This window comes from Coturnix japonica, chromosome 1 (genome assembly GCF_054131305.1).
Source record: "Coturnix japonica strain WE chromosome 1, WE-NBRP24, whole genome shotgun sequence".
Lineage (NCBI taxonomy): Eukaryota > Metazoa > Chordata > Aves > Galliformes > Phasianidae > Coturnix > Coturnix japonica.
Window position 1 is genome coordinate 38,655,431 of NC_140663.1, and position 14,924 is coordinate 38,670,354.

The 14,924-nt window shown below is 35.5% G+C and overlaps 1 pseudogene; it reads left to right on the forward strand.

Annotated features, from left to right (window-relative positions):
• Window positions 1-13,026: 13,026 nt before the first annotated feature.
• On the forward strand, window positions 13,027-13,158 carry LOC146762358 (U2 spliceosomal RNA; annotated as a pseudogene).
• Window positions 13,159-14,924: the final 1,766 nt, after the last annotated feature.

The following is a 14,924-nucleotide window of genomic DNA, read 5'->3' on the forward strand; positions in this document are numbered from 1 at the left end:
CAGGCAGGGTTGCCAACCACCAGACCAGGCTGCCCAGAGCCACATTCAGCCCAGCCTTGAATGCATCCATGGATGGGGCATCCACAACCTCTCTGGGCAACCTGTTACATCATGTCACCACCCTCTGTGTGGAAAATTTCCTCCTAATATCTAATCTTAACCTCCTCTGTTTCAGTTTAAAACCATTCCCCTTGTCCTAGCACTACCCACCCTTACAAACAGTCATTCCCCCTCCTGTTTATATGCTCCCTTCAAATACTGGAAAGCTACAGTGAGGTTTTCCTGGTGCATTCTCTTCTCCAAGCCCAGTTCCTTCAAACTTTCTTCATAGGAGAGATGCTCCAGCCCTCTGATCATCTTAGTGGCCCTCCTCTGGACTTCTGATTTGAGTAAGCATCTGAATTCTCTGTTCAGGGGCAGCTAGACTAATCAAAGGTTCACATTCAAACAATGGACCATCAGTGACCAATAGTCAGCAAAGTGGAATATCAAAGAAATGTCCAGACTAACGCAGAACTTTTTCATTTGGATAGTGCTACAGAGTTGTACAAAAAGGACTGCTCCTAAGCAAATTACCTTGGCTGAGAAATGGTACACCATGTCCACAACAGAACAGCACATTAGTATGACTATGACACTTCCTCTTTGTGACAACGTGCTTTTAGAGTTAACTTAGATTTCATCACATAGTTCTTCCTTGCAGTACTTAAACATATCCATTAATAAACAACAAATAATATCTTTACCTCATGGAACTATTTTTCAGGTGATAACTTGTCATCCTTCATATATACTATGTCTTAGCAGTAGCATCTGTAAAGCCCTGAAGGCAAATGAAATTGTGACTTTAAATATTAAAGTGTTATTAAACACTTCTAATGATTCAGATAGATTTCTTAGAGGTTTCATGCAACTGGTAGTCTGTGTAGAGCTGCTTTGTGCAGTGAGACACAGATGCTGGATTGGCTAAAAATATATCTCTGTATTATAAAATGCAGACATCTGTGAGGTTTGCATAAGTATACAAGGAGCATACGGTAATAAGATTTTTCTGAGAAGACAAAATCTACAAGAATTTTCATGATATTCTTATGGTTTTCAATTATTCTTTTGAGAACATAGATGTAGACTTTTTTGGAAGATACCACCAAAACTGGTTCTCCATGACCGGGAGACTTCAAATCTTCCTTACTTGTTTGTATGCAAAATTAAGTACATACTGCAACATCAGAAATCCCCAGGCTTCTTTATAGAAAGTGCTCAGAGAAGTTGAGTTGCTTCGTAGAGCACCAAGAACTGGCATAGAAAATAGATGTAGTATAGTTAGATTCTTAAATTTGGCTCTTAATTCTAACATCAAGGGTCTGATCCCATAATCCTCTTGCATCCTAACTACAACTATGCCTCAGGAGTGAACTCCCAGATCGAAAATAAGAAACAGAGATGTATTTTATCTCAATGATAATTAGCAATTTATTACATACTTGACACTTCTGTGCAGGAAATTAGTGTAATCTGAAGCATATGAAGCTCTTAGTAGTGCTTATTACAAATTCATAGACACTGAATGCAGCTGTCTGCACATTGTAGAGGCAGGTCCAGTCTTATCAGCTATTTTCAGCTTTGAAGATTCACATTTTACTGTGTGATCACTATTCATAGTTAATTGGTTCCCCACAAAATGCAGATTGGACTGGTAGATACTAGAATATTGTCTGCCTGGACTTCAGCAGGGAATTTGAAATGGTTTTTTGAAATGGTTTTGAACAGAATTCTTACAAAAAAACTGTTGAAGTATGGGCTAGAAGAGCAGACAGTGAAGAAGACCGAAACCTAGTTGAAAGGTCCAGATAGAGGTGATCAGTGGTATAAAGTTTATCGGGAAGCCAGTAACAAGCAGAGATCCTCAGAGGTCAGAACTGGGTCAAGTCCTGTCACACATCTTTGTTAATGATCTGAATGATGAAGCAGAGAGTACCCTCCTCAGTTTTGCAGAGGATTCAAAACTGTGAGGAATTACTCATATGTGAGGTCATGCTAGTATCCATCTACAGGCTGAAGGAATGAGCTGATAGGAAAAACAAAACAAAACAAAACAAAACAAAACCCAACATATTAGTAAGAAGAGAGGAAAATGAGCCCTTATTGTTCTGCTTTTAAAATTTTCAAGAGATGTGATGGTATCAAGGGCAATAGTAAAGTAACTTGAAAGGATAGTGAGTTTTTAAAAGTAGACCTCACATCTCTTCATCGTTAAAATTCCTTCCAATGAGCTATTGGATAAAGCAGAGTGGATTTCTCTCTCCCACACGGTAAGATGGTTGAATCCACACAGGATTATCAGCATGGAGTCCAGAGTGGAAATGTATATGACTTTTTCTGGTTTTAGGGTCACTAGTAACTGCTGAGAGAGAGGTCTTTGTTTCTTCTGGTCTTTGCTCAGTTTGCTCATTTATGTGAATTTCCTTTGCAGGACAGCAGTTTCTTCTGCACTGGTGAAACCACAGTTCCTAAAAGTAAATTCTTTTTAAGGATCCAGCCTACCATGCAATATCCAAGAAAATAAACAGAGGATTTTCCATTTTTAATTTTCATTTTCTACTTTTTAACGAATAGATTAAAAAGTTAAACAAGATAACAACACAGTATTTTCCCTGATTTCTACACATTAAAAAGCTAATAAATATTGAGTCTTCTGCTAGTGAGATCTGTGTCTCACTTTTGACACTAGAATAGTGTTATCATTAAATGGAAGTGTGCTTTATAGGGTGGAGATACTTCACAGCATATCAGGTTATTCTAGTGTTTTGCTTATTCAGTTGCTGTGTACTAGGGAAGAAGCACACCCTGGGTTTCCCTTTTGTCTAAATATTGCATACCCAAATTCTTCCCTGTAATAAGAGGGAAAGATGCAGCTGAGACATGCAACTGTGATCATGGAACTGGTAATCTCTACAATATCCTGCACTGAAGGTACAACAGAGCTACATTATGTCTTGCATTACACGGATATCCTCTGAGAAATCTGTGTATACCTGCTGATCAACACCTGCATGTCCACAGCATTTTTAAAAGAGATCAATAACTACTTTATAGTGAAATATATTGCATAGAAGGAATCAGAAATAGATATTCAAGAACTGTTTTCCCTGAAGTCCAGATAAAACTAATATTGAGATAAATTACAACTCAATGCCTGATGTATATATTTCTGTACTGTTTTTGTGTATGTATCTTCCTTAAGGAAAACCTAATGAAGAGATATTTTGTCTTTATTTTGGATATCATAAATCTATTGGCAACATGGACTGTGTATACAGGAAACAGGAAAACAAGTACAGCTGTCAGTAGGAAAAAGCTACAAAGGAAAACAGAAATAGCCTCTTTTACTTTAATAAAGTCTATATTTAAAAAGTTAAAACAGCTAATCATTTTTAATTTCTGCCACATCCTTTTTTCCTCACCTCTGAATATGACTTCAGCTTTAAATCTCTGCAGGACTTACTGTGAGGATACATTTTTGTCACCAGCAGTGCTCTTTGCACATATCCTACCAACAAAAAAATGCCTTGATCCAAACAGATGACAACAGTCTTTTCTCTTCCTTAAATCCAGTAAATTCCAAGCTTGCAAGCACTCATAAATTATATGCACATTTTAGAGTTTATATAAGGAAGCTGTTATGTTTAGAGAATGAGAATAACCAGAGTGGGCAAAGAAAACTCTTAATAACAAATCACGTGCTTCCACTAAAGGCCTGAATCTTTATGACAAGAGAATGCTGGTCTGCTGAGAACAGATCTAGCACACTGATTTACAAGTAAATTTTTTTGTGATATTAGATTAAATTTATAATCTTACTTTTTGTCTCTGGAAGCTGGATGTGGGTGTGAGCAAAATTTTACTTGTATTGTAAATTCCTCCATGTTGAATCACGTTAATTAAATGCTTCCTAAAGCATGGATTTTACACCCTGAAGCTACTGAGTCATGACAGAGATTTCTTGGATCTCACTACAACAGGAAATGCTGCAACGCAAACAGGTCAGAATTGTGTTTGTGTATTTCCCATAATGCACACTTGCTCGTACAAAGTACAGCATCCAAAATTCTATTTGAAGAGACATAAATTGATCTAATCTGCTTGATGTTATATATGCACTTTATTTTTTTTTTTTCATTTTCCTTGTATTTTTTCTCCTTTTGTTTTTCCTTTGTCTTGAAGTTCATTTTCCCTTTTCTCCTTCCTCCCCTGCTTGTCCTCAAGAAAAAAAAAAATCTAAATTAAGTTGGCTCTTTGCTATGGCTCAAGTTACCACAAACAACGGCCACTTATGTCACATTTAAAGACTGGTGTCCTACCTGCCTATAGAACAACAAAAACTAGAGAAGCTCATAGCTGATTTTGCCTCTCCCAAATTTCTCATTTCTTTCTTTAATTGCCTGACAGCAAATGCTACAGTTGGCCTGAAATCTTTCCTTGCTTTTGTAAGTGGGTGGGGTGGAGACCTTATTGAGAAAATAGCTAGTCTGCATAAATACAGAAAAAAAATACAAAATAGATGTGAACCTTGATCAAGGGCAAAAAGCACTTGAAAATTCTGTAAATCAGCACAGCGATGAGATATAGGAGAATCCAAGCAAAGACAGAATTAATCTGAGTCTAGTTTTATGTTTTAATATGATTTCCAACCAGAGATATGAGTTAGGGGCATTTCTAGCATGTGTTTTATATTTCTTAGAAATTAGGAAAAATCAGCATCTTAAATGTTCTAATATTGCTTTTTAATTCCACAGATAATTTGATTACTTTTCTGGAAATCTGACATGATCAAGTGCAAACAGATGTTCTGTACTGGTGGGTTGTGGTTAACTGGCTGGTCACATCAACATGAGGTGCTGCCCAAACTGATTCACACTGATTAAAAAATATCAGTATTTTTAAGTCACTTGGTGTTCACCAGTGCATCAAGTCTAATTCTGAAGGGATAAATTGATTGAAGTTATAAGCAAAGGAGGGTTAGAAAAAAAGCTTTATGAGTATCTGATCCTTGAAATCTCACTGCTTGTAATAGCAAATGTCTTGGGTCAGATGTACAATCCAGCTAAATACTCTTTGTGTTAAGTTTACTTTTTTGTATTTAGCTTCTGAGTCCATGCTCTAGACAAAATCCATCTGGAGCATGACGTGACTATAAATGGAGCCAGAAGGCCATGAATTACCCTGTGAATAAGTCGTTGTCACTTCTTTCTGTTAGTTTTATTTTCTAATATAGAAGAAATAGAACAATTACAAGGAGTTCTAAGGAAATTGATGTTTTTATTGCATAAACATATCATTTTTCTGTTCAGTTGTGATGTATTTTAACTAAAAGTAACTAAGATATTTGATGTTGATGGGATTGTTTGTTTGCAGCAATAATCCTAAGTATAAATCATGGCATTCATTGACTTAGATAATGATAGCACTCATAAATAACAGAAATAATAGTCTGGAAGGAAATAGCTCTCATGTGAAATATTGAAATATCTGTTTATCACTAACTTCTCCAGCCATATTTGCTACTCCGTCTATTGGATATTATGACATATCAAGCTTAGATGATCTCAGCCAAACACTGTTACCTTGCTTGAATCCTGTCCAGTGCTACCACGTGCTGACATTTCCCCAAACTTCTGCTAGTAGACATAGTGTAAGGCTAAGACAACAGTAACAACAGATCAGTACTGACTATTTATATACTGTATAAGTAACGGGAGAAAAAAAGAGCAACTTCAGAAGGCAATGCTTGTAAACACTAGAGTAGAGGTGTGTGCTTGACACTGACAAATCAGTAGTGACATGAGTATCAGTGTGAAGGAGAGTTTTAAAGAGGAATTTAAGGGCAAACAAAGAAGCAGTTTAGCACATATTTACAGTGACCCCAGGCTTTCTGGATAAGATAAGATATCACAAGATAAGAATTGATCTTTTGAGTTTAAAGGAGACAAGATGAGAGAAAGGGTATATAGAGTCAGAGTCTTGACATGAGCTTTTGTATTTTTTAAAAAATATCAACATTTCATGAGAAAAAAAGACCAGGTATAGAAATATGTTCAAAAATAAGAATGGAGAATCAGAATAAGGAAAACATTTAGTAATTAGTATTTTGTTTCTTTCAATTTGAGCAACTCGTGATTCTGTCATGGAAAATGAACAGGCTGCTGAGATGGTTAATAACTGTACTCTTCATTCAAGTGTATTTTTGGGCTTATGCTCTTGCTCCTTGGGGTCATTTGCTGCATTACACACCAGAAGTACTCTGCTTGATATTGCAGCATGTATCTACTGAGAGAGCAGCAACTGGGACGGTCCCATAGAACAGCTCTGTCAAGTCTTAAATCTATACCAAGAAAAGTAACTGCGATATATTACCATGGTTTATTATCACTTTTTTAAAAAAAAAAAAATATATTACTTAATATATATAAGATTAAAAGCAATTTGAATCAGTCTTTCAAGAAAATATTAAATATTACTGTACTATATAATTTTTTCTAAGTTTAAATCTGTCACAAATGTATTAGCCTTCAAGGAGTCACCTACCACCCCATCTCCAAGTGTTTCTCCACAGAGCTGTTACGTAGCATCCCAACCTACCCCATCGAAATATTGTCAGTTAAACAAAAAACTTCTTTCCCAGCAGCCAACCATGAAACTGTTGGCTTATCTCCAGTATTTGTTGCTTTTTTCTGTCTTGTCTGGTGGAGAGAGTGAGGGGAAGTATGGAAAGGTGTTTTTGATTTTTTTAATTCAAGTGCCTTTCAAGTTATCTTTTATACTTGGATAATTTCATATAGTATTCATTCTAATTTACATCATAATTAATGGATAGAAACCAAGGAATTTCTTAATGCTGCCTAATCTATCCTTCTCTTCTTTGTTACTCAGAAACCGCACCTTATATTTGCATAATTTTTAACTAGCCTTAATGTACCACCACAGCCAATAAATGGAAGTATGTTTCTGCTAGACAGTTCTCCCAGCAATCCTTTGTTCCGTTGCTCCAGAGCTTCCTAGGAAGGCTCAAAATGAAATAAAACTAATACAAGGCATAAACAGCAAATTTGACTCAGAGAAGAAACTGAGGCAGGAGAGAGCTGTACCATGTTCTTCATGTCCTAATTTTCTCCCTCCCCCTCCTCCTTTCTCTCCCAGTCAAATGTAATCAACCAATTAGGACAGGTACAGAAGGTAAAAAAGAAAAAAAAAACAAGGGAAAAAAAAGCAAGTGTGTCTTCAGTAAGAGATGGATGGATTACAGTACAGCTAGATAAGTTGCAAATTCTTTGAAGACCAAACAGAGTCCTCCAAGTGTATCTAATAAAAGCAAGGAATGAAGCAAGGTTACTCCATCTAATTTCAGTTCCAATGAAAATAAACCAACCAGTTGAAACAAAGAAAAAACAATAAATAATTTCTAAATGAAAACAAACAAACAAACAAACTACAAAGAGATATGTAACAGTAAAGATGGACTTCTCCAAATATAATATTTAAGAAAAAATATAGTCCAAGATTTTGCTAGATAGAATCTTTATTGGGGAGGTGAAAATTGGCAGATACAATATGTCTTGTTCATCACTCCTTAGAAGATAGTCTCATGAGGAAGCTAGGGAAATCACAACTAGTCAAAATGGTTACAGAACTGAATGGAAACGTATATCCAGAGGAACAGTCATTCATGCTTCACTGTCAGATAAGTTACTAAATAAGTAAGTTTCTATGGGAATCCATCTAGCATTTACTAATGTTTGATGATTTTGATAGTGACTTGCATGAATAAATTTGGCTGTATGAATTTTTTAAGCAATTTTAGAATTCAAAATCATTTTGAAAAAAAAAAGCAAGAAATAAATGGTCTGATAAGTGAAGTGTAATACAATAGGATTAGTGTAAAAAATTATCATTATATAAAAATTTTTGAATGTACAAATACCACTTGAAGGAAAATGTTCAAATAATTCAAAGGAAAATGTCAAGTTATAGTAAATTGTGAGCCAAAAACAAGGTAAATCTTGTGGATTGTTATTAAATAAAGACAAATGACATAGTAGTAAATAAATAGAAGTATTTTACTTGAAACACATGAAGTAAGTTTTTTATGGCTTTTTGATCAGAAGGTTAGATAAATGGTTAACATGTAGTTGTTGAAAGAAATTTATTTAATCCGTCAGAAAATAAAGAATAAATGAGTAAATAATAATATATATATTTTAAATATAAACTGCAGTAAGACTAAACACTAAGATAATAATAGAAATAATAATAGATAAAAGAAAGTGGAAGAGCAGGAAAGTTCATCTGGGCTTGTTAATTTTACATAGCTGGAAGATATTAGGCAAACACTGGAGAAAAGTTTGGCATAGCATATTTTGTCTTTGGCTGAAGAAAAATTGGAGGAGGTGAGAAATGATGAGACAGAGAACTGCGCTGCAAATAATTTATAATCCTCTTTGCCCACCCATTTCATCAAGAAAAAGTTGGGCTGGAAAACAATGTCATGGCTTCTCAACTAGTTGAATCTTTGTTGTGCAATAGTATGATGATATATGATATTGCAGTCTTTTTGTTTGTTTGTTTGTTTTTGTTTTTCCAAGAACTTACATTGAAATGCTCAGCATACACTTATTCTGAAGCTTTAAAGGGGGAGTGGTTTTCTAAGTGTGATGCACAGAGATCTGATGTAGATTCACTACGATTCATGTTTGTCGTTAAGCCTGAAAATGGCAAGTCAGTTGCAACTCACTAGGTACTAGCTAGGAAATGATGCTAAACAGGTACAGAATTTTATAATAATTTTTAACTTCAAGATAAGTTTTCAAGTATCTGACTTTTTTGCTTTTATAGTAGCAGTAGATTTTATAGTAGATTTTAATGCAAATTAGAATGAATTATTAACTTGACAAGCACTTAGATTTTCAAATAGGTCAGCTGGGTTTGGTCAGACAAGAAATGGAAATTGCCATTTCCTTTGTTCAAAATCAAATGTGCAGTAAGCCATTAAGCCATCTAAACCTAATCAAGAACAACAAAATCTATTCATAAAAACACTGTAATAATTTTTAGTGTGAAAATGAGGAGCATGTGTGGACAATAAATTCCTCTGTAATAATAAAAAAAATTGCCTTTTAAACAGTTAGCCATACTCTTGAAAGACTTCCATTTTTATAAGTTCACATTGAAGCTCTTCATAGTCTATTAATTTGTTATTAATATTCATTTATTTAACTACTTTTATGGGAGAAAAAATGTCATGGTGGCTTTGATTAAGATATGCTACCTTATCAATAATTGTATTATACATGTCTCTAGTGAAGCTCTTGTAATTCCATCTTTTTCCTAAATCTGTGTTCCATTCTAAATCTTATGTATTACAGATTGAACTTCAACTGCTCTAGTGTTTAATAAGAACTGAAAACATGCAATTCAACATAAATTTTATAGAACAACCTGTAACATCAGGGGAGCAATAAGAGTACTGCTTACAAAGAAATTTATGTATCATTCTTCTACTTTAAAGCCCACTTGGGGATTGTTAAATAGTAATATATTATTAGGTATCCATCATTCTTGGCGTCCCGGTAGAGACAATTACCTCTATGTTTCCGTCAGAAAGCAAATTATTCTTCCTGGAAATAAGTTTTATGCTTCATTATGTTCCAAAGTCTGGTACAAATTTGGAATGACTGAATTTGTGGAAAAATTAGGAAAAGCGTTAGTAGCTTTGGCATGACAGTACAATAATGTATTAGTAAGCATAGCCTTCAAGATCTGCTGCCAGGTTTGGTCACTAAACCAGACATTTCCAGAACATAACATGCTGTTCTTCTGTTCTTTTATTTCTCTTTATCTTCTTTTTGTTGTTTTCTTTGTTTGTTGAGTTTTTTTTTTTGTTGGTTTTTTTTTTTTTTGTTTTGTTTTTTTTTTTAATACTAATATTTTGACCAATCCCCTTTTTCTTTTTCTTGGAAACAAAAATAATTGCATATGTTCTTTAACACTATCTACATACAAAAGCAAACCAACCAACCAAACAACAACAACAACAACAACAAAACACCAAAAAACAAACAAACAAAAACCACTTTGTTATCAGGATTCCTTGGGCAGGTAAGAAACAAATTATTCTGACCAGGGATTAATTCCCTAGACACCTAGAGCCCCACGAAGCCTCTCTTACTGTTATGTGATTGTTGGCTATGTGACAAGTACACTTGCAGTAAAAGAAGACAAGAGGAATAGAGCAAAAGAAGCAACTGTCCATTTACTACACAACAAGTGATATACCTGGGCTGAATGGCTTCTTGTAATTACTAGCAATTACTTTTATCTGTGATTCTCTCAAATATATCTGAAGGAGATGATAACCTTACAGGGAAATATTCATCGAACCAGAGAACAAATAAGAAATAAACATGTATATTATTTAGAGCAGAGTTTGGAGCCCAGTTATTCTTTTTCTCTTTAGGATACCCTCAAGATCTTGCTGTTTCTTGAATTCTATAGTCTCATAATCATTTAATTCTACTAGGTAAAATGAATGAGACAAATAATACTTAAAAATAAAATAAAGATGATTTTCACCCAAGATAGCAGTCACAATGCAAAAAATGCATTCCCTCAGAAATAAGTATTATGGAAGTGTAGAATAAAATATCTTCATGGTTCAGTTTATAGAGCAGTGCAGAAGAAGAGTGGGAAACAGCTCTGGTCAAGGTAGAGGAATGCCAGGGAGAAAAGACAGCCACACTGGGATAATAGCTGATAAACCACAGTGTAACACATATTTTCTCATGAGATACTTGTCTCCAAAGACTTGAATGTTGCTTGTCTGGATTTTCCTGGAAAACATTGTGTAACATAAATGAACAGAGCTTTAATTTGTTGCATACCAAAAAACACTGAAGCTACCGTGTGTGCTTTTTTTTCGGTTGGATATATTAGGATGCAGTATAGTGCCCTACAGGGCACACACAGAAGAAGACAAATATTTGAACTCTTAATTCTGCCTGGACTTACACATTAGATAGATGTACAGCAAAAGGTAAAACAAATCCTGGTCATCTCTAGAAGCTGGACTTTGGCATTCTTACTAAGCTTCCTCCCTATTTTACTGCCTTGGGAACTGGACAATAACTGAAAAGAGATTTGTAGATTTTAAATTGTATATTTACTTACAAATTTTGCTTCTTACAATTTTTGTGAATGTAATGCTGTGGCTACAGGATGTGTATTTGCCTTTGTTTCAGCTCACAGGAACTAACAGCTCTGTATGCCTGTAATAGTTTCAAGAGTAGTACCAAATGTGAGCTTCGTTGAAACCAGAGCATTTAATTAAAACATTTCCAATAAAAAAATAGAGTAAAAATAATAAATGTAATATGTATTACAATATAATTATTTTGCTGCTGTACTTATTATGAAGACAATTTGAAATCTTTCCAAAAAATATTATTGTTATACCAACAACTGACACATCACTTGCTTTGAAACAGATTTTTCTGAGATGGGCTGATTGTACTGAATATCTTTACCAACCATAGCATTTTACGTAGCAAAACAAACATCATTATTCCACAATAAAATTGTCTAAAATGATTTTGTTATGAAGTAAAAGTACACAAAGAAACATGAAGATACAAAAGTTTCTTGTACCCTGAGGGTCAGTTGGAATATGAAATAATTTCCCTAATTCTCTCTTTCCTTCCGGGCCCACGTACTTTGGAAGTGGAAGTGAGATCTGAGATTTTGCATACAAGAAAATGCAATAATAGCTTTGGAGTATAATAACCTACGGTTTTAAGTTGTTTGGTAAAAGTCAGGCTCTGTTATATTTAAATCTGAATTTGGGTATTTGGTTTTATTCTGAACAGGTGAAAGTGAAGCTTCTAAAATTTTTCACCTATCTGCAAGAAAAGAAAACTACTGAGCAGCCAAACCATTCACAGGAACAGTGCCTTGGCCAAGTATAATTCCCTGTCCTGTGTAATTCAGAGTTAGGAATTTAAACTATGTCTGCCACAGACTGATGGACTGGCCTTGCACTGGTCAATTAAACTTTTATTTTTGTGTATATGAAAATAAATCATGAAAGTGGAGGAGATCCAAGTCTCAGTTTTAATTCGAAGAAAAGAGAGATAGAACAAATAATTTAATGTAGACACTGATAGAGTCCATACAGTTTCACAGCTATATGTTCATCTCTTACTGTCACTGTAGTGCTGTTATAGGCCTGCTACCTTCTATCTGTACCAGTTGTCGTCAGCTATCTCATCCCAGAACTGAGTAATATTATAAAAATTTTGGCTTCAGTCAATCAGCTTCTTTCAACAGAAGTTATTTCACTGGGAAATGCACGTATCAATTTTAATAATGACTTATAAGGGTTGCTAAGATACTTGTTTTGTTGACTAAATGTCAGTAACAATAAGTCGGTATGTTTGACTCTGCCCCTGATTATCTGTAGGATAATAAGCTCCAGCAATCTTTTGCAAGTTTGGGCAAAATTACATGAGAGACCAAGGCAAGGAAGGGAGGGAAAGAGAAAGGGGAAATGAAGGGAAAAAAAAAAAAATTAAAAAAAAAAATTAAAAAAAAAGAAAGGGAAGGAAGGAAGGAAGGAAGGAAGGAAGGAAGGAAGGAAGGAAGGAAGGAAGGAAGGAAGGAAGGAAGGAAGGAAGGAAGGAAGGAAGGAAGGAAGGAAGGAAGGAAGGAAGGAAGGAAGGAAGGAAGGAAGGAAGGAAGGAAGGAAGGAAGGAAGGAAGGAAGGAAGGAAGGAAGGAAGGAAGGAAGGAAGGAAGGAAGGAAGGAAGGAAGGAAGGAAGGAAGGAAGGAAGGAAGGAAGGAAGGAAGGAAGGAAGGAAGGAAGGAAGGAAGGAAGGAAGGAAGGAAGGAAGGAAGGAAGGAAGGAAGGAAGGAAGGAAGGAAGGAAGGAAGGAAGGAAGGAAGGAAGGAAGGAAGGAAGGAAGGAAGGAAGGAAGGAAGGCCGCTTCTCGGCCTTTTGGCTAAGATCAAGTGTAGTATCTGTTCTTATCAGTTTAATATCTGATACGTCCTCGATTTGAGGACTTTATATTAAACGGATTTTTGGGTGTGGGAGTTGGACCCGGAGCTTATAATTTGTGCCCTGGTGGCGCAAGTGGTAGGAATGCCGCATTGCAACACCAGAGGCCCTGGGTTCGAATCCCCCCTGTGGCACAAGTGGTAGAAGTACCACTCTGCTATACAGGAGGCTCGAATCCCGGGGGGTTGGACTCGATGATCTCCAAGGTCCCTTCCAACCCGCACGCGACTATGATACTATGATACTATGATACTATGAAGGAAGGAAGGAAGGAAGGAAGGAAGGAAGGAAGGAAGGAAGGAAGGAAGGAAGGAAGGAAGGAAGGAAGGAAGGAAGGAAAAGAAAGAGAAGGAGAAAGAGAAGGAGAAGGAGAAAGAGAAAGAGAAAGAGAAAGGAGAAAGAGAAAGGGGGAAAAAAAAAACAAACAAACCAAAAAACCGAGAAAACTTTGTTTAACTGTCATCAGTTCTAGGAAAATGTATTTATAGCCTGAACTTTTATTTCCTGGGAGTGGTGACCAGAGCCACATCTGCTTTCAATATGAATGGGATTTTTTGACAAAGGGAGTGAACAGGGCAAAGTGTAATCATGTATACATATATATGTGTATGTATATGTTTGGATTTCTTTTGTTTGTCTGTTTGGTTTTGTTTGTTTGTGAAATCCAATAAACTGGGGGTTCTTAGAAATAACAGGATGAAGTTAACAGAAAGTTTTCCTAGATGTCAATTCAGAAATTCTAAGATGTTCTGAATTGTACACCTGAAGCAGCTCTTCTCTGTCAGTGGAAGGACTAGAGAAAGATTGTAGCAGCACTGAACTGCAGCAAGTCTGAAACTCACCTCTGTGTACAATCCCTTAACACTGCTGTGCAGTGTAGTAATGCACACATTTTTACACTGTCTTTCTGACTTCTGGAACCCATCACACATTCAAACTGTTCCAAGTTCTAGTAGTAAGAGAATGGAATTTATTTTATATTCAATTTCTTGGCCAGAAAGAAAAGAAACATAAATATGTTCTACAGAAATACTCATGCTCTCTTCCAAAATGTGCTATCCTTCCCAAATATAATCAAAGTTGATTGCATATTGCCAGGATTGCAAGTGCAGTCTCAGCCTGCTATGATATTCCATGTGGGAAACATGCAGTTTTCTAGCCTTTCTATTAAAGCTCTGTAGGGATGAGTGATCCAAAGCTAGTGGGAAAGCAAGGGAGGCTGGCAGGTAGATATTTCCCTTTGGTATTCCTATTCTTTGGCTCATGGCTGCTGAAGTGGAATGAAGGAATGGGTTTCACTAGGCAAAGACAAGCACCAATTTATCAGAGAAATTCTTGAATTGATTTATCAAAGATATAATATGAAATTCCCAGCAGCACAATGTAACATAAGATCAAAGCTTTGTCACATGACTGTCTAGTGTTATAGCTTGCCTGAGCCACACTGAGTGAAGAGTAATTGTCTGGGACCTTACACAAAATACATAGTGTATTTAATCTATATAAGTAACAAAATATTTTTTAAAAATATTTTTTATTGAATCACTAAAAAAGAAATAAGGAAAAAAGAAATATAAAACTCATGAGATACCAGATCCTATTTTTTGTGAAACTAATGCATCGGTCTGGGTGGATGGAAATGGATGTAATTCTTAGCAAGTTCTCAAGGTGTTTCTCAGAGATTTTTCCTGAGATTTTACTCCATGTGTACTTCATCCTTGAAAATAACTGTTCACAATTGTTAGAACTGCCAAAATGCAATTACATGAATAAGGTGGGATTGTGAAGCAATGGAGATTATTCTCTAGTAAGAGAGCTT